This window comes from Balaenoptera acutorostrata, chromosome X, assembly GCF_949987535.1.
Source record: "Balaenoptera acutorostrata chromosome X, mBalAcu1.1, whole genome shotgun sequence".
In the NCBI taxonomy this organism is placed as follows: Eukaryota; Metazoa; Chordata; class Mammalia; order Artiodactyla; family Balaenopteridae; genus Balaenoptera; species Balaenoptera acutorostrata.
In genome coordinates this window covers 49185625-49204848 of record NC_080085.1, presented here as the reverse complement: position 1 = coordinate 49204848, position 19224 = coordinate 49185625, and positions in this window count along the sequence as shown.

Genomic DNA, 19224 nt, shown 5'->3' with positions numbered 1-19224 from the left:
CTAAGTACTTTACATGCACGAACTCAATTTGCATGACAATCCTATGAGGTAGATAATGTTATTACCTCCACCTTATGGATGAGGAAAGTGAAACCCAGAGGCTGAATGACTTGCCCAGGGTCACACAGAGGCATAGCCAGGATGCTCAGATGTTTCCTCCTCACTTCTCTGTATCTTTCCTTATACTCTGTACAAAATAGGTGCTCCATAAGTGTTAAATTAATATATCCATCAAATACTTCTATTCATCCAGCAAACATTTACAGAGCATTTATTATGTTCTAGGCAAACCTGCATTTCCATCCCTGTCCCTGCTTCTCTCATTCAGATTCTCTGCGAGGTAGGAGGCAGATGGGTACAAAGTTTCAGTCACAAAATATTTATTGAGTGTTTACTATGTGTCAAGCAGTATTCTAGACACTGAGGATATACCAATGAACAAAATAGACAACAGTTCCTAACCTCATAGAGCTGACATTCTACTGGGGGAGAGAGACAATAAAGAAATAGAATAGATAGAACATGTTGGATGGAGTACTGGGTTGAATAGTATCCCCTCAGACTTGATGTCCACCCTGTGAATGTGATCTTTTTTGGAAATTAGGGTCTTTGCAGATGTACTCAAGTTAAGGTGAAGTCATATTCTATTGACATGGGTCCCAATCTAATGACTGGTGTCCTTAAAAGAAGAGGGAAATTTGGACATAGACACACACACACACACACAGGGAGAGAGAGAGAGGGAGAATACAATGTGAAATGGAGGCAGAGTTTGGAGTCTCCAAGCTAGGGAACACAAAGGATTGCTGGCAACCGCCAGAAGCTAGGAAGAGGCAAGGAAGGATTCTTCCCTCTAGCCTTCATAGAGAGCATGGCCCAATTTCGGATTTCTAGCCCCCAGAACTGTGAGAGAATAAATGTCTGCTGTTTCAAGCCACCCGGTTTGTGGTACTTTGTTACGGCAGCCCTAGGAAACGAACCCAGATGGTGCTAGATGCTCTGGAGAAAAACAAAGCAGCAAAAGATGATGGAGAGCTCTGGGTGAATCAAACATAGCCTGTGCCCTAAGGGAGCTCCCAGTCTAGTCAGACTACAATCCTAAGTCACAAACAGGACTAACAAAATGGAATGTGCAAAGAACAAGAGTGGAGGCACCAGGACTAGGGTGCTGGGAGGTCTTTATGGATGTGAAGGTATTTGAGCTGAGCTGAGGATTTCAACAGGTGGAAGTGGTAGGGCTGAGAAACACCTGTTGAAGGGAGCCACATGCCATGGCAGGAAAGGAACAGAGTTGGGAAAACTGTGTGTTTAGGGAACCACACGTAGTTTGAAGAGAGAAGGAGAAGTGCACGCGTGCGTGCGTGCAGTTGTAAGAGATAGAAGGAGATGGGAAGACATGGCTTGATTCCCCTTGGAGAAGACTCCAAAGCCAAACTAGAGCATCTGGACCTTCTGTTATAGGCAATGAAAAGTCATGGAAGGCTTTTGAGCAGGAGAGTAACATGCTAGGAGGGGAGGGGTTCCTGGACATGGACATTAAGTGTACCGAATATTACACACTACAAAGTGGGTTTTTATTGGTTCATTGTTGTCGTTCACCAGAGACTGTGGCACTACCTTCTTTTCCTGCCTGCTGCCTCCCAGAGTCGTTTCCCAGAAGCCTCGATCCCTGGTGTGATTGTTGCAATTCCCCTTACCCCAGGGCCAGCTTTGCCAAGGAATGCAGAGCTAAAGCAGGAAAGAACCCTGAAAACCACATCTCACTGCTGCCAGTATCCAGTCAACAAGAACTCATCATGATGATGAGAGCCATGAAATATTTTCCTCAGATTTGAAGGCGGCATCTGTTCAAATTGGTTTTTCCTATTGGATTCTCACAGCTCTACCACAAGCAGATCGTCTCCTATACTGTTAGCTGCCAGACACAAGATGGGAAAATAAAATTTTTTTTTAAAATCATCAGTCTTTTCCCTCAAAGAGTTTACAGTCCAGAATATCCAACCTGAAGCTTAGAGTGCTTAGAGATGAACTCATTTTTCAGATGAGAACACTGAGGACCAGAGAGAAATGATTTGCACATAATTGCTGTGTGACCACTAGGCTATAACTCCTTACTTGGGCTATTTCCTGAGGTCTGGTATTCCCAAGAGTCTTAAGATTGAAGACTGTAAAGAGAAGAACGGTAAGAAAGTGACCATCTGTGAGGCACATAGAAGGAAAAAGGAACGGAAAAGGAAGGCTCATCCCTGTGGGGATCCCTAAAGAGATAGCGGTGCTTAAAACTGAGACAGCATTTTGCTAATTAATTAATTATCCTTCCAGCCCCTTTCCCCCTAGTGGGGGAAGGGGCAAGATGTATGTAAAGTACCTGTCAGCCTTTGAACAGTCTCACAGAAAGCAATCCTAATAGGCCAGTCTGGGTTTCGTTTAAGGAAAAATTTTCTCTCTGAAGATGATTTGTAAGCTCGAGTCTGTCAGAACATAAAACCACATAACCCAATGCATTTCCAATTTTGTCCTAGCTGCCATAAAACTTCGAGCCAAATTCAGAGTCCAATTATAATCCAGTTCATTTTAGGTACCTGGCAACATCTATTTGTGCTTCCTTTACATGGTCTCTGGTCTGTTTTCTTCCACATTTTTATCCCTAATTGTCTTTCTTTCATGTTGTAACTGATGAGTTGCCTAATATCCTCTTTAAAGTAGGTGGGATATAAATCTTACATAAACTAAACTATATTACAGATGCTAAGGGGATTTGAACCAGTGAAGAACATTTGAAGGAACAGATGATATTAGGCCTAGAGGAGAGCACGCTTATGAAGACATGATTCCTGGCTTCGAATATCCAATAGGCTGGCAGTGGGGGCAATGTAGTGGAATTATTCTGCTTAGCTCCAAAGGGCATAGCCAGAAGCAATGGGTGAAAATTACAGGGAGACTCCCAGAGGGAAGAAACATCTCATAGGCGAAGCCTAGTGAAGAGGGTGAGTTCACCATCAATGGAGGTCTTCAAATAGCGGCCAGACGGCCTCACTTGGAGGGTCTATTGCCTAGGGAATGTAAACACTGGATGGAGGGGTTAGATAAGATGATGTTAAAGGCCCTTTGCAGCCCTGATATATGAACACAGTTCTAGATGTAGACAAGAAGACTGGGGGGCGGGGGGGGGCAGGCGCGGAGAGGAGAGAGGAAAGAAAGAAACAAAGGTTCATGGAATTCTGAAACATTCTTCCCAAAAGCAGTGAACCCTAACTGCTCCTGAGACCCTTGTAAAAGGGAGAATGGTCCATAAACAGAACTCAAGTCTGCATTCCCCCAGTCCTATTCTATGTGACACCTATAAGGCAGGAGAAATGGAAGCATCCGCTCCACTGTTCCCACTGCCATCTAACCAGCTGGTATTCAAGGAAGAGCGGGGCAAGACAGTTAGAGCTAGAAGGGGCCTTAGGGATTTTGTAACCCCAATCTTTCATTTTAGAACCAAAGGGAAAGAGGGCCAGAGAGTGGAAGGAGCCTGTCTATCTGTCAGCCACTTCACCCGACCCTGTGCTGCTGAAGGGCAGAGACCGCTTTGTTTACCTTTCAATCCCCCAGCCCAGCCTGGCCCCAGGTCCTTGCACATGATGTGTGCACAGTAAGCAGTTGGAAAATCGAATTACCCAGAAGGGCTGGAACCAGGAATTAGGTCTTTTGACCTCCAACCTATGATGATTTCCATGACCAAATTTCATCCAATTCAATTCCCCGGGCATTTATTTGGCATCTCTGTATGCCAGGCCTGGAGCTATAGCAAAAGATGAACAAGAGGCAGGTTGTGCCCTCAAGAAGCAAACAGCTCCTCCTGGGAGCTGGGCTCTTCCCCTCTCAGGCCCTGCACACCTGCTGTTCTTTTGGCATAGAAAGCTCTTTTCTGCTGCCTTTGCCTACTTACCGCTTATTCATTCTTCAGATCTCAGTTCAAATGTCAGTTCATCAGCAGCACCTTCTCTCACTCCCAGATGAGGCAGATCCCTCTGATATATGCTTTTGGTGAGTCCTCCTTCCTTGAACTTAGCAAGTGTGTAATTACACATTGATTTGTGTGGTTCTTTGTTTGCTTCCCTCCTACCTCCCTCACTAGACTATTAGCTCTACAAGGGCAGATATTCCATCTGTTTTGCCCACCACTGTACCACGAGTCTGGCAAAAAGCCTGGGACATGGTAGGTAAGCAGTAAGCAATCCATGTTTGTTGAGCGCATGAATCAACAATCTAATGGGGTATATAGATAGATAAATTACAACTACAATTTGATGTGATGACAGCTATAAGGTAATACAGTAATCAATTCTTTATTTATTTATTTTTAAAATATTTATTATTTGGCTGCACCGGGTCTTATTTGCAGCATGCGGGATCTAGTTCCTTGACCAGAGATCAAACCTGGGCCCCCTGCATTGGGAACACGGAGTCTTAACCACTGGACCACCAGGGAAGTCCCACAAATCAATTCTTTAGGAAGGAGAAAGCCAGGTCCTGTATCAATGGAGCTGGCCTTGTGGAATGTATATACTGCCAGGAAGTCAAAGCATGCAAGCATAGCACAGGGAGATCAGCTCAGTGCTTTGTGAAGACCTAGAGGGGTGGGATAGGGAGGGTGGGAGGGAGGCTCAAGAGGGAGGGGATATGGCGATATATGTACACGTATAGCTGATTCACTTTGTTGTACAGCAGAAACTAACACAATGTAAAGCAATTATACTCCAATAAAGATATATTTTTTAAAAAAAGCATGCAAGCAGCAAAGCCTTGTGAATGTTCCTGTTGTGTTCAGACAAGCCAACACTATGTGCCAGCATCTCCTATATCCCCAGTCCCCAGAGAAGCAGGGTAGTTCTGCCACAGTGAGACAGACTAGGCAACTGACTGTCGGTTGGGGTTTGGGCACAATTGGCAAAGTCAGACCATGTGGGACTGGCAAGGCCAAAAGGAAGCTCCTGGAATTCAAGGTCCACAGATCTTTCTGTTCCTCAGTGTTCTCTACAAGAGAAAGACTGAAAGGATTGGTTGGTCCTGGAATGAGGGGACACTTCCGTACCTTTTTTTTTTGGAGGGGGGGTGGTTAGACCTACTCCCAGGCATAAGAGAGTGTTGCCCTCTAGTGGTAATAATAATGGTAATGATAACAATAATGATAGTGATAATAACAAGTAGGGGATGTGGGCCTTGCTAGGGTGACCAACTATCCCAGTTTGCCCAGGATTGTTTCAGCGCTGAAGTTCTGCTTCCCAGGGAACCTCTGAGTCCCAGGCAAAATGGTACAGTTGGTCATCTAATCCCTTGATGGTGTTCAACACACTCTGGATACACATGATCTCATTAGATGGCTCATAACACCCCCCACCAAGGCCAGGAATCAGGATTCAGGCTCCACAAATCTGTAGAGCTTTAGAGATTCTGCTTATTTTCCAGATGAGGAAAGACAGCCCAAGAGAAAGGAAGTAACTTCCTTTTTCAACATCACATTACAAAATGGCAGAACCAAGATCAAGATCAGCATCTAGGTGTCCAGACCCACAACTCCGTGCTTTTGGCCTCTGCCTGGCATGCCCTCACCTACTTTATCAGTTTGCCTCTGTCCCACATCCTCCAGGAAGACTTCTGTAAATTACCCCTTAATTCTTTCAGAAAGCTTCCCCCTCTGAAAGCCTGAAACACTCATTTGGCACTTAGCATGTGCTATAAGTACTGGGTTTTTTTTTTTTAATCCTTTAAATGTATAACTAGAAAAAAGGAAAGCTCCTCAGCTCCCCACCCCCAACCCCCGGCCATACTGGAGAGGAGAGCAGCCTCTGGGTAGAAGAGTCTCACGGGTGCCCATAGTTTGTCCAGGGCCCTGAGGAAAGGGCATTTGGCGTTGCAGAGCAAGGAAAGAAGCAGAGAAAGCCTTTTGCAATCACCAGGTGGGATGGATTTGAGAGCCAAGAGTTGAACAGAGGTGAGAAGGCGTCCCTGCAGCCTCAAAAGGAAAGAAGAGAGTGAGAGCCTTCCTCGCCCTAGTGATACTATCAGGGAATGGGCCCTAGTTTTCTTGTTACCAGAATTGCAGTGTCCTTCTCTGCTCCCCTGGTCCCTGACAAGGACCCCCCAAATCGGCTCTTGCCTCTCCTCTCCACTGAGACAAATTTGCAAACTCCCACATCTCTGTGGAAACGGCAGAGAGCAGGAGAGAAGAAAAAAGGAGAAAATCCACCCACATGCCAACAAATTGGAAAAAAAATAACCCAGGCCTTGTCTCACTCAGCTGTTGGCTTGCTGCTCCCTCCCACTGTGGCGGCTGCTCCTGCCTCCTGGACAGGGACCTGGCTCTGTGCAGTCTCCCTTCCCACCCTGAGCTGGCTTTTGTCAATCCCCCTCCCTCCGCCCCAGCTATGGGGAGAGAGGGTCTTGGAGCCCAGGGTAGAAGAGCTGGAAGGGAGGACTGACAGAGCCACCAAATGCTTGTGGCCAACTACAAACTCAGTTCCCATCACTGTTCTTCCAAACCATACAGGGGACCCTCTTCTCATCCCAGGGAAAGAAGTCAAGGAGCTCTCCCTCACCAGGCAACTTTTTCCACAGATGCTGTCCCCTGCCCCCCGCCAACCCGTTCCTTCTGCTGCCTCTCTCTACCATTTCATTTCTACACTCTGTTTGCAGTCTAACTCCCTCTACTCCAATCTTTTCATGTCCTACCCTTTCTTCACCTCTGCCCCAGTTCTGGGAACCATATATTTTTAAAAAATGGAATGTGCTGATAGGAAAGGAGAGCTCTGGAAATCATCACTATTAGGAACTATTGAGGAAAACAGAGATGTTTAGCCTGCAGGAGAGATGATATGGGCTCAGAGAATTATGGAAAGATGGAACCACAAGGAGCTTTTTGGATAACCTTGTCCAACCCTTCATTTTCTAGGTGAGGTGACTGAGGCCCAGAGATGGAAGAAGACCTGGACTGTCATGAAGAAGAAAGGACAACTTTGGTCTGTGGGCCTCCAGGAAACCGAAGGAGAACCAGTGGGTGAAAGATATGAGAAAGTAGATTTAAATGACAGTTTTGTTTCTTCCTTCCAAATCCCTATTCCTGTTATTTCATTTCCTTCCCTTACTGTGCAGGATCTCCAATTCAATGCTGAACAAAAGGGGTGACAATGGGCATCCCTGTCTTGTTACTTATCTTAAAGGGAAAAGTTTCAATGTTTAACCATTATATATGTTTGCTGTAGGAGTTTGGAGGATGCTTTTTTTCGGTTTAAGGAAGTTCCCTCTTATACCTAATATGCTTAGAACTTTTTTTGTCACTAACAGGTGTTAAATTTTATCAAAACCTTCTCAGCATCTTTCGTAATGATCATAAGTTTTTTTTTCTCTTCTAATCTGTTTATATGGTCAAGAATGAAGTGCTTAGCTCAAGAGAAAGATGAAATTTCTAACACAGAAAACCATCCAAAGAGCCATCGGCTGCCTTATGGATCAAAGTAGTCAGCTCCAAGTCACTGGAAATGTTCAAACAGAAGTGCAGCCATTCAATAAATATTTAGGTGCCAGACTCTGCTCTAGATGCTGACAGTTTGGCGATGAAGAGGGTCCCAGCTCTCCTGGTGGTCACATTTTAGAGAAAGGATGACAGATACAAACAACCAACAAATACAGGAACAGGACCATTTTGGAAAGTAAAATGCTTTGAAAACAAATGAAAATAATGTGCAAATGTAGTGTGACTGGGTGGGGCTGGGGAACAAGATTAAATAGAATAGTCAGGAAAGGTCTCTGGGCAGATTTGGGATATATTTTTACCTGAACAGCACTATCAATCAACTTGATCACATTGTCACTTACAGACTACAAGATTAAATAGAGTAGTCAGGGAAGGTCTCTCCGAGGAGGTGACAGTTGAATGACAAGAAGGCAATCATTTCAGGAAGATTCAGAGGCATGGCATCCCAGGCAGGGTGAAACACAAGGGCAAAAGCCCTAGAGTGGGAATGAGCTTGGTGTATTCAAGGGATTTCAGGAAGAAGTCTGACTAAAGAGAGCAAAAGGGGAGACTGGTACTAAATGAGGCAGGAGAGAAATTCTGGAGCAAGCCTGTGTAGGACCATGTCAGCCATGGGAAGGTGTTTATTCCAAGTACCATGACAAGCCATTAGACGGTTTTGAGCTGGGATTGACATGTCTATGATCATTCTGTCTGATGTGTGGAGAATGGATTATAGTGGGGGCAAAACTGGAAACAGGTAGACCAGTTAGGAGGCTAACGATGAGACCAGTTAGGAGGTCTAAGCAAGAGACCACGATAGCTTGGGCTAGGATAGTGATGATGGAGAAAGATAAGTGGAAAGATTTTGGATCTGTTTTTACCTATTTTTAACAGCACTATCAATCAACTTGATCTCACTGGCACTTATAGACTACTCTTTCCAACAACAGCAGAATGTACATTCTTCTCAAGCTTGCAATGAATGCTCACCAGGATAGTCCATATTCTGGGCCATAAAACACATCTTAACAAATTTAAAAGAATAGAAATCATACAAAGTATGCTCTCAGACCACAGTGGAATTAAACTAGAAATCAGTAACAGGAAAATTTCCAGGAAATCCCCAAATGTTTAGAAATTAAACAATATATTTCTAAATAACATATAGGTCAAAGAAGAAGCCTCAAGAGAAATTTTTAAATATTTTGAGTTAAATGAAAATGAAAAATACAATTTATGAAAATTTTGGGGATTGTGGAAAATCCCAAACAATCTACCCCCCCCCCCCAAAAAAACCCTTCTGGAACTAATGAGGGTGTATATAGATAGCAAGGGTACAGAATACAAGGTCAATACACAAACATTAATTCCTTTCCTATATGTCAGTAGTAAAAATTAGAATTTGAAATTTTAAGAAAACGGTACTACTTACAATAGCTGCAAAACAATGAAATAGGTATAAATATAATAAAATATATATAGTATCTGAATGTGGAAAACTACAAAACACTAATGAAAGGAATCAAAGAAGATCTAAATAAATGGAGAGATATTCCATGTTCATGGATAGGAAGTCTCAATATTTTTAAAATATCAGTTCTTCCCAACTTGATCTATAGATTCAACATAATTTTGGTCAAAACCCTGCTAAACTATTTCATAGATATAGACAAAGTGATTCTAAAGTTCGTATGGAAAAGCAAAAGACCTAGTGCAACCAAAACAATACTGAAGAAGAACAAAGTTGGAGGATTGACACTACCCAATTTCAAGATAGCTACAGTACCAGAAGCTACAGTACACAAGACTGTGGAATGGAATAAATTTTAAGGTAGAGCTAAAAAATTTGTTGATGGAGATATGGGGTGAAGAAAAGAAAGGAATCAAGAAGGGCAAGATGGGAGGAAGATTGGGTTAGATATCTTTAAAAGTTTCTTCCAAACTTTGTTTTAATAAAAAGCTGTAAGGTCTATGATTCCTTGACCTGACCCACATATTTCTCCTAACCCACTACAGTTATACTTGGGGCTGGGGTCTCCCTAGTTATTGACCCCATACCTCCAAGCTCAGCTTGCCCCCCACACACACTCCCCTTTCCTCTTCCGTGGAGGGTATGCTGGGGACTCTGCAAGTAAGAGCCAATGAGCAAGGTGAATGCTGCAACTAGTCTTTTTATTTATTTATTTATTTTTGGCTGCGTTGGGTCTTGTTGCTACGTGTGGGCTTTCTCTAGTTGCGGTGAGGGGGGGCTACTCTTTGTTGCGGTGGCGGGGTTTTCATTGCGGTGGCTTCTCTTGTTGCAGAGCACGGGTTCTAGGCACGCAGGCTTCAGTAGTTGTGGCTCACGGGCTCTAGAGCGCAGGCTCAGTAGTTGTGGCGCACGGGCTTAGTTGCTCCGTGGCATGTGGGAATTTCCCGGACCAGGGCTCGAACCCTTGTCTCCTGCATTGGCAGGCAGATTCTTAACCACTGCGCCACCAGAGAAGTCCTGCATCTAGTCTTGATTCTAAGAGGCTTCAAGCTCTGTGGTCAAAGTCCGATTACCCTATAATTAATGTGTTAATGAAGCATGAGGGAGAAGGTGGGGAAGAGAAAGAGGAAGAAAAGGAGAATGAGGGAAAGAGAAAAGGGGAAGTTGAAGAAGAGATGGGAGGGGAAGGAAAAGAGAAAGAATAAATGGTCTGTTGGCAGAAAGGGGAGAGAGGAGCAGGCCATTATGGCACACAGGAGGCCCCTGAGGCAGAATGCACCCAGCCCTGCTAGCCTCAGTCCATGTCCTCCGCAATAGCCCCTTCTTATTTGTGGCGCTAAGAGAGCAGAGAGACTGTTATATGGAGAAGTAGGTTTTTGTAGTGACTGCATGTGGTCAGAGTGGGCGGGGTGGGGGGGATGAAAATAAATGGATGGATTTAAAGCAGTGGTGTTTAACTTTTTTGTTGAGTCGCAGGCCTGTGTAAGAATATAATGAAAGCTATGGCTTGTACACTCTCCCTAGAAAAATGCTAATATACACAATCATACCAAATTTTGCCTGCAATTCAGCATGTTCGTGGATCCTTTGAAACCTTCCAGGGTCCATGAACCCTTGATAGAATTCTGAACAATAGAATATTTAGGAGGTAAAAATCAGCATGATTAGTGAATGGATTTCATGTGGTAGTTAACAGAGTGAGTCAGAGAGGAAGTCTGGATTTATGACTGAGGTGGCTGGATGGATGATGGAGCAATTCACTGACACAGAGTAAAGAGTAGAACCAGGAGAGTGTGGTGTCACAGAAACCAAGGGCAAATCATCTTCCAAAATGGAAGGAATGGTTAACATGCCAAATAGTACAGAAAACAAAGTCTGAAAACCAACCACTAATTTAGCAACAAGATCACTGGGAGTCTTGTAGAGAACATGGAGTGGTGGGGGTGGATGGCAAATTACAACGGGCTAAGAAGGAAGGAGTGGAAGGCAAAAGCAATGGGTTAAGAGGTGATCAGAGGAAAAAAAGATAAAAATGAAAACAGTGAACAGGAAGTATGGACAGGAGTGCAAATACTGTTCTCAAGCTGTTCGCCCATGACAGTGATAGAGATACACTGCAGAAGCTAGAGAATGATGAGGCGCGCTGAGGCAGTGTTGTTGTTATCTTTTTGTGTGTGTGTGGTGAGAACATTTAAGTTCTATTCTCTTAGCCAATTTCAATTATACAATACAGTGTTATCAACTCTAGTCATCATGTTATACATTAGATCCTCAGACCCTCATCATATAGCTGAAAGTTTCTACCCTTTTACCAACCTCTCCCCATTCACCCCCCACCCCCCAACCTTTGGTAACCACTTTTCTACTGTCTGTTTCTATGAGTTTAACTTTTTTTTTAAAGATTCCACATGTAAGTGATACCATGCAATATTTGTCTTTCTCTGTATGGCTTATTTCACTTAACATAATGCCCTCAAGGTCCATCCATGTTGTCGCAAATGGCAGGATTTCCTTCTTTCTCATGGCTGAATAATATTCCTGTGTGTGTGTGTGTGTGTGTGTGTGTGTGTATCACATTTTTTTCATTCATTGATGGACCCTTAGGTTGTCTCCATATCCTGGCTATTATGAATAATGCTGCAGTGAACATGGGAGTGCAGATATCTCTTTGAGATCCTGTTCTCATTTCCTTTAGATATATACCCAGATGTGGAATTGCTGGATCATAGAGTAGTTAATTTTTTGAGGAAGCTACACACTGTTTTCCATAGTGGCTGCCCAATTTACAGTCCCACCAACAGTGCAAAAGGGTTCCCTTTTCTCCATATCTTCGCTGACATTTGTTATCACTTGTCTTTTTGATGATAGCCATTCTAACAGGTGTGAAGTTATATCTCACTGTGGTTTTGATGTGCTTTTCCTGATGATTAGTGATGCTGAGCACCTTTCATGTACCTGTTGACCATTTGTATGTCTTCTTTGGGAAAATGTCTATTCAGCTCCTCTGCCCATTTTGTTTGGGTTTTTTGCTATTGAGTTGCATGAGTTCTTTATGTATTTTAAATATTAACCCTTATCAGATATATGATTTGCAAATATTTTCTCCCATTCTGTAGGCTGCCTTTTCACTCTGTTGATAGTTTCCTTTGCTGTGCAGAAGTTTTTAGTTCCACTTGCTTATTTTTGCTTTTGTTGCCTTTGCTTTTGGTATCAGATCCAAAAAAATCATTGCCAAGACCAACATCAAGGAGCTTACCCCCTGTGTTTTCTTCTAGGAGTTTTATGGTTTCAGGTCTAATATTCAAGCTGTTAATCCATTTTTAGTTGATTCTTGTGTATGTTGTAAGATAGGGGTCCAGTTTCATTCTTTTGCATGTGTCTATCCTGTTTTGTCAGCACCATATACTGAAGAGACTACCCTTTCCCCCTTGTGTATTCTTGGCTCCTTTGTCACAAATTAATTGACCAATATATGCATGGGTTTATTTCTGTGCTCTCTGTTCTCTTCCATTGATCAATGTGTCTGTTTTCATGCCAATAACATACTGTTTTTCTTCCAGTTTAATTGAGATATAACTGACATACAGCACTGTATAAGTTAAAGGTGTACAACATAATGACTGAACTTTTAGGGTCTAATAGCATGCTGTTTTGATTACTATAACTTTGTAATATAGTTTGCAATTAGAAAGTGTGATGCTTCTAGCTTTGTCCTTCTTTCTCAAGATTGCTTTGGCTATTTGGGGTCTTTTGTGGTTCCAACAAATTTTAGGATTGTTTGTTTTGTCTCTGTGAAAAAAAGATTTATTGGAATTTTGATGAGGATTGCATTGAATCTGTACATTGCTTTGGGTAGTATGACCTTTTTAAAAATATTAATTCTTCCAATCTATGAGCATGGAGGATCTTTCCATTTTTTATGTGTCTTCTATTTCTTTCATCAATGTCTTATAGTTTTCAAGGTACAGATCTTTCATTTCCTTGGTTAAATTTATTCCTAGGTATTTTATTCTTTTTGATGCAACTGTAAATGGAATTGTTTTCTTAATTTCTCTTTCTGATACTTCATTGTTGGTGTATAGAAATGCAGCCGACTTTTGTACATTGATTTTGTATCCTGAGACTTTACTGAATTTGTTGATTAGTTCTAACAGTTTGTTTGTTTGTTTGTTTGTTTGTTTCTTTTTGTGGAGTCTTCAGGGTTTTCTATACATGATATCATGTCATCTGCAAATAGAGGCAGTTTTACTTCTTCCTTTCCAATATGGATGCCTTTTATTTCTTTTTCCTGCCTAATTTCTCTGGCTACAACTTCTAGTACTATGTTGAATAAAAGTGGTGAAAGTGGGCATCCTTGTCTTGTTCCTGATCCCAGAGGAAAAGCTTTCAGCTTTTCATCATTGAGTATAATGTTATCTGTGAGCTTGCCATATATGACCTTTATTATGTTGAGTACATTCTCGCTACACCCAGTTTGTTGAAAGTTTTTATTTATGAATGGATGTTGAATTTTGTCAAATGCTTTTTCTGCATCTATTAGGATGATCACATGATTTATATCCTTCATTTTGTTAATGTGGTGTATCACATTGATTGGTTTCTAGATGTTTAACCATCCTTGCATCCCTGGAATAAATCCCACTCAATCATGTTGTATTATCCTTTTAATGTGGTGTTGAATTCAGGATATTGACCTATAATTTTCTTTTCTTCTAGTGCCCTTATCTGGTTTTGGTATCAGGGTAATGCTGGCCTCATAAAATGAGATTGGAAGTGTTTCCTCCTATTTTTTGGAAGAGTTTGAGAAGGATTGGCATTTATTCGTCTTTAAATGTTTGGTAGAATTCACCAGTGAAACCATCTGGCCTGGGGCTTTTCTATGTTGGAAGGTTTTTGATTACTGATTCAGTCCCCTTATTGGTAATTTTTTCTATTTCTTCATGATTCAGTCTTGGTAAGTTGTATGTTTCTAGGAACTTATCCATTTCTTCTAGGTTGCCCAATTTGTTGGAATGTAATTGTTCATGGTAGTCTATTATGATCCTATGCGTGTCTGTGGTATTAGTAGTAATAACTCCTCTTTCATTTCTAATTTTATTTATTTGGGTCTTCTCTCTCTTTTTCTTGGTAAAAGTCTAGCTAAAGTTTTGTCTATTTTGTTTATCTTTAAAAAAATGGCTCTTAGTTTCATTGATCTTTTCTATTTTCTTTTTTGTTTCTATTTCATTTATTTCCACTCTGATCTTTATTTCCTTCCTTCTACTAACTTCGGACTTAGTTTGTTCTTCTTTTTCTAGTTCCTTGAGGTGTAAAGTTAGATTTTTTAATTTAAGATCTTCTTTCTTAATGTAAATGTTTATCATTATGAACTTCCTTCTTAGAACTGCTGCATCCCTTAAGTTATAGTATGCTGTATTTCCATTTTATTTGTCTCAAGATATTTATTTCTCTTTTAATTCCTTCTTTGAGTCATCGGTTGTTCAGTAGCATGTTGTTTAATCTCCATATATTTGTGAATTTTCCAGTTTTCTTCTTGTAATTGATTTCTAGTTTCATACTATTGTGATTGGAAAAGATGCTTGATATGATTTCAGTCATCTTAAATTTATTAAGACTTTTCTGTGGCCTAACATATGACCTATCCTGGAAAATGTTCTATGTGCACTTGAGAAGAATGTGTACTCCAATTCTGTTGGATAGAATGTTCTTGTGTTGTTGTTGTTGTTGTTGTTAAAAAAAAACAGCTTTATTGGGATATAATTACATAGCATAAAATTCACCTGCTTTAATTATACAATTCAATTAATTTTAGCATATTTAAAGAATTGTACTACTATCATCACAGTCCACTTTTCAAACATTTCTATCTCCCCAGAAAGATCCCTTGTGCTCATTTATAGTGACTCCCCATCTCCACCCCCAGCGCCAGGCAACCACTAATCTACTTTCTGTTTCTATAGATTTGCAACTTTTGGAAATTTCATATAAATTGACTCATAATATGTGAGGTTTTAGGTGTGTCTGGCTTCTTTCATTAAGCAAAATGTTTTTAAGATTCATACCTGGAGTAGCATGTATCAGTACTCTATTGCTTTTTATTGCCAAATGGTATGGATGTATCACATTTTATTCATGCATGCACCAGTTGGTAAACATTTGGGTTGTTTACACCTTTTGGTTATTATAAATAATGCTATGAACATCCAAGTACAATTTTTAATGCAGATATATGTTTTCATTTCTCTTAGGTAGATACCTAGGAGTAGAGTTTCTGGGTCACATGGTAAATTTATGTTTAATTTTTTTAAGAAATGGAGGCAAGTATTTTTAAAATAGAGGTAAAGGACTTCCCTGGTGGTTCAGTGGTTGGGAATCTGCCTGCCAATGCAGGGGACACGTGTTCGAGCCCTGGTCCAGGAAGATTCCACATGCAGCGGAGCAACTGAGCCCATGCACCGCAACTACTGAGCCTGCACTCTAGAGCCCACGAGTCACAACTACTGAAGCCCGCGCACCTAGAGCCTGTGCTCTGCAACAGGAGAGGCCACCGCAATGAGAGGCCCATGCACCGCAACGAAGAGTAGCCCCCGCTCACCACAACTAGAGAGCCCACACACAGCAACGAAGACCCAACATAGCCAAATAAATAAATAAATTTATTTTAAAAATAATAATAAAATAAATGAATAAAGGTAAAATGCACCAAACAGAAAAGTAACCATTTTAAAGTGTACAGTTCAGTGAAAATACATAGGTAGTGTTGTGCAACTATCACTTTTATCTAGTTACACAATATTTTCATCACCCCCAAATGGAAACCCTGTACCCATTAGCCAGTCACTCCCCATTCCCTCTTTGTGCCCAGCCCCTGGAAACAAACAATCCACTGTCTATAAGAATTTACCTTTTCTGGACATTTCATGTAAGTGGAATCATACAATATGTGGTCTATTGTGTTTGGCTTCTTTCATTTGGCATAATTTTTCAAGGTTCATCCACATTGTAGCATGTATCAGTACTTCATTCCTTTTTATGGCTAAATAATATTCCATCATATGGGTATATCACCATTTTGTTTATCCATTCATCAGTTGATGAACATCTGGGTTGTTTCCACCTTTCAGCTATTGTGAATAGTACTGTTATGAACATTCATGTACAAATATTTGTTTGAATGCCTTTTTTCAATTTTTCTGGGTATATACCTAAGAGTGGAATTGCTGGGTCATGTGGAAATTCTATGTTTATCTTTTAGAAAAAGTGCCAAACTGATTTCCACAGTGGCTACACCATTTTACAGTACCATCAGCAATGTACAAAAGTTCCAATTTCTCTAAATCCTTGCCAGCACTTATTTTCCTTTATTTTATTAGAGCCATCCTAGTGGGTGTGAAGTGGTATCTCATTGTGGTTTTGATTTGCATTTCCCTGATGATTGATATTGTGCATTTTTTCCCATGAGCTTCATGGTCATTTGTATATCTTCTTTGGAGAAATTTCTACTCAAGTCCTTTGCCCATTTTTCAATTGTGTTGTTTATCTTTTTGTTGTTGAGTTGTAGAAATTCTTTATATATTCTAGATACAAGTCCCTTATCAGATGTATGATTTGCAAATATTTTCTCCTGTTCTGTAGGTTATCTTTTCACTTTTTAAAAAAGATTTTAAAAAATATTTATTTTATTTAGTATCGTTTATTTTTGGCCACATTCTGTCTTTGTTGCTGTGTACGGGCTTTCTCTAGTTGTGGCGAGAGGGGGCTACTCTTCATTGGGGTGTGCAGGCTTCTCATTGCGGTGGCTTCTCTTGTTGCAGGGCACGGGCTCTAGGCGCACGGGCGTCAGTAGTTGTGGCATGTGAGCTCAGTAGCTGTGGCCCGTGGGCTCTAGAATGCAGGCTCAGTAGTTGTGGCGCATGGGCTTAGTTGCTCCGCAGCATGTGGGATCCTCCTGGACAAGGGCTCGAACCTGTGCCCCCTGCGTTGGCAGGCAGATTCTTAACCACTGTGCTACCAGGGAAGCCCTCTTTTCACTTTCTTGATGGTGTTCTTTGATGCACAAAAGTGTTTTTTTTATAAAGTCCAATTTATCTTTTTTCTTTTTTTGCTTGTGCTTTTGAAGTCATATATAAGAATCCATGGCCAAATCCAAGGTCACAAAGATATACACTTATGTTTTCATCTAAAAGTTTTATTGTCTTTGTGCTTACATTTAGGTATTTGATCTGATTTGAGTTAATTTTTGTGTATGGTGTAAGGTAAAGGGTTCAACTTCATTTATTTTGCACGTGGCTAGCCAGTTACCCAGAACCATTGTGGTGAGGCTGTTTTTTCCCCCATTGAATGGTGTTGGCATTCATGTTGAAAATCAATTGACTATAGATGTTTGGGTTTATTTTGGACTCCAAGTTCTATTCAATTGATCTATATGTCTATCCTTATGCCAGCACCACACTGTTTTGATTACTGTATCTTTGTAATAAGTTTTGAAACTGGGAAGTGTGAGTCCTCCAACTTTGCTTTCCTCTTTCAAGACTGTTTTGGCTATGTGAGGTCCCTTGCAATTCCATATGAATATTAGGTTCAACTTTTCCTTTTCTGAAAAAAATGTCAATGGGATTTTGTTAAGAATTGCATTCAATCTGTATATGGCTCTGGGTAGTATTGCCATCTTAACAATGTTAAATCTTTCAATCCATGAACATGGGATATCTTTCCATTTATTTAAGTCTTCTTTAATTTCCTTCTGTAATGTTTTGTAGTTTTCAGCATGCAAGTCTTGCATCTCCTTGGTTAAATTTATTCCTCTGTCTTGTATTCTTTTTTGATGCTATTATAAATAGGTCAATGGCTTTTTTATGATACAAGAGACTTGAACATGTTTAAAGGCTGAGTCAATAGAGAGGGAGATACTGAAGATACAGGAGGGAGAGGGGAAACTGATATATCAAGGTTTTCCTGAGTGGGGAATGGGGCACAGAGCACCAATGTAAGGATTAGTCTGCATGAAAAAGGGTACCTCTTCCACTGTGACAGGGGAGAAAGAGCAAGGATAGGTCAGTTGGGGATGCTCATGATTTTGCAGGTAGTTTGTGGCAAGAAGTTGAGAACATTGCTGTTTGGGGGTTTCTATTTTAAGTGCAGTAGGAGGTGAAGTGAGGGGGAAGGGAGCGGAACATGTAGGAGGGCTGAGGAAATGAAGATTTAGCAAAGCTGCCGTGGAAGCTTGGAGAGCAGATCAGGGAAACAAGATTTCCAGGGCCCAGTAGAAGTTGGGGACCATGACTTTTAAGTGGCTCCCATCTGAGCAATTGTATGAGCCTAGGATTGACAGAGAGAAGGTGGAAAGTTGTATTGATCTGGGGTTGAGGATGTGCTGGAAAAACAACAAGGCATGTAATTGAGGGCATTATTGGCTAGAGAATGGCAGTTTGGGTAGATTTCCACTTTTCAGAGGAGAGAGGTAAGTTTCAGTTAGGTCAGGAGGTGAAAGTTGGTCAGTGAAGGATCTGAAGACTGGAGTGAACATTTGTATTTTGGCTGCTCAGCATTCGAACACTCTTCCTATTGGGGAGGAAACCCAAGATAGGTTTGGAAGCAGGGCCCTACCATGCACTACTGAAACGAGGGAAGGTGGCACATATTTCTTCTCCCCATCCCCTGGTGGCTAGTGAATGGGCACATGACCTCAGCATGGCAAATTACATGATCCTGCCTGGAACTTTCAGTGTTGAAGGAGCCATACAAAGGTATGCTGGGTCAATTAATGATATTTTCAACCAGCTGCTGGAGAGTTAAAAATCTGATAGTATAGCAATAGTATCAGGGGATAGCAAGGTCCAGCTGTAGTGAAAAGTGTTAGTTGGCAACGGGGGCAACAGCGTCATCCTATCAAACCATTCCTGCAGCAAAATCTTTGCTGTGTCATGTCATGCCACTCTTGGTTCCTGACCCTGCCTGGTTCTCCAGGCCTCTCATGGAACCTGTGGATTACCTGATGCCCTTTTCTGTTAGTCATGATAGGGTGGCTTATGCTTTGATAATAAATAAACCCCAAATCTCAATGACTTAATACATATGAGTTTATTTCTTGCTCATGCAAAATCTATTGCAAGTCTAGTGGCTTTTCAAGACAGGTCCTTTCCAAGAGGTAACTCAGGGATACAGGCTGACATCTTGTGGCTGTCTCATCTAGCACCTGAGGCCCCCTGGTTGCCATAGCAGAAGAAGAGGGAGCAGGAGAACTGAGCACCAG